At 54.8% G+C, this 1634-nt stretch overlaps 1 long non-coding RNA gene across 1 annotated transcript; it reads right to left on the bottom strand.

Moving 5' to 3' along the window:
• LOC109369264 lies at positions 1–1628 on the bottom strand. The gene is made up of 2 exons (XR_002118111.1): positions 1227–1628; positions 1–576 (listed from the first exon to the last, which is right to left on the bottom strand). It is a non-coding gene; the product is annotated as an uncharacterized LOC109369264 (long non-coding RNA).
• Between the last annotated feature and the right edge of the window lie 6 nt (positions 1629–1634).

The raw sequence follows: 1634 nt of genomic DNA, 5'->3' as shown, positions 1-1634 counted from the left end.
TTTTTTCTTTTTCTCCTTTCTTTTTGCTGGGAGGGGGAGAAGGAGGGAAAAGGCAGAAGCATCGGGGAAAAATGAGAGGAATGTTTCCCTGCGAGCAGAGTTTTCCATTGCTTACTTTGAGCTGGGCCACAGTGTGCAAACAGAGCAGAGGGGAAGGTGTGCCCGTGAGCAACAGCTCTGCTCTGTGCTGGAGGGGGGAAAATGGGGAATTTTGCTGCAGTGAGGCTCTGAGGGGGGTGAGGGTGCACGGATGTGGGTTGAAAACACAACATCCTGGGGGACTGCGTGTTTTGGGTTAAAAATAGGCCATGTGCTGGCAGATCCCATGGGTCCGGTGGGACACAGAGCCCTGCTCGTGGAGCACCGATGTGTTACAGCAGTGTTTTCACCACCAGTCACTGCAGTGTTTCCCAAATGTTCAGGTCTCGTTCCAGCTTTAAAAGATTTCTCACCAATGTCTCTGTGAGCTCCTCAGTCCGTGTTGGAGGCCCAGGAGGAGGAAAAAAGCCGTGTAATCTGGAGCAGGAGTGATTCATCGGCCTCTGAGTCACAGCTTCCTCTGACTTGATGCTACTTCTGGAAAACAAAGCACCCAGAGAGTTCAGTACGAGCAGCAATGGCCACATCTTGCCAAGGGCAGAGCCATCGTCACCAGCTCCATCACATCCCCTCAGAGTGCTCACTGCATCGTGTTCCCATCCCCAGCGCTCGTGCTTGCTGAGTCAGAGCAGCCCCGCAGCCTCACTCATAGGGAAGTGGGGAGGCTGAATGAAACTAACAGGTGACAGGTTCAAACCCCAAAATTTGGCTTGTGTTTTTTTAACACCACACATAGCTGAGCTGTGGGGCTCCTCACCCCATCGGTTAGGAGGGATTCGTGTTCTTGTAATGCATCTGTTATGGACCACCACTGGAAAGAGGATATGAGGCTATTCAGATATCCCTGGGAGTTATAGAACCATTCAGGCTGGAAAAGACCTCTAAGACCATCGAGTCCAACCTGCCTCCAGTACTGCCCACTAACCACATCCCTCGGTGCCACATCTCCATGGTTCTGTAACACCTCCAGGGACAGTGACCCACCGCCTCCCTGGGCAGCTGTGCCACTGCATCACTGCTCTTTTGGAGAAGTACTTGTTCCTAATATCCAACCTGAACCTTCACTGGCCAAACCTGAGAGCTGGCGAAGGACCACGAGGGGCCCCAAAGGCTGGGGCTCAGCTCACCTTGCTTGGTGAGGCTTCTGCCAAAGTCAGCCAGCAACAAGAAAGGACTGAGTCACAGTACAGGGCAACGAGCCCAAGGCCCAACACCTGCGGCTATGCTGGCCCTGGGGCCGCTAAAAATGGCCACTTCTAGTTAAGGAGGATCAAACAGGCGTGGGGTTTGCCCCGCTTGCTCTGGCCGGGACAGCCCCAGCTGTCTGCTCTTCCAGTCACAGCACGCCCGGCCGCCAGCACAGCGCACGGGGCTACGGCGGATTCAGGTTATCCCTTGTGAGCAGATAAAAGAGAAACGGGAAGGAAAGCTTAAACTGGGAGGGGTGGGGGCGTTCGAACCGAGCAGGAATCACGTCTGGAAAGCACCGAACCCTCCGAGCACCGCCCTGCAGGGAAGCCGCCTCCTCCACAGCC

Source organism: Meleagris gallopavo, chromosome 10 (assembly GCF_000146605.3).
Source record: "Meleagris gallopavo isolate NT-WF06-2002-E0010 breed Aviagen turkey brand Nicholas breeding stock chromosome 10, Turkey_5.1, whole genome shotgun sequence".
Classification (NCBI taxonomy): domain Eukaryota; kingdom Metazoa; phylum Chordata; class Aves; order Galliformes; family Phasianidae; genus Meleagris; species Meleagris gallopavo.
The sequence above is the reverse complement of the archived record's forward strand: the minus strand, read 5'-3'. Positions and strand labels throughout refer to the sequence as shown.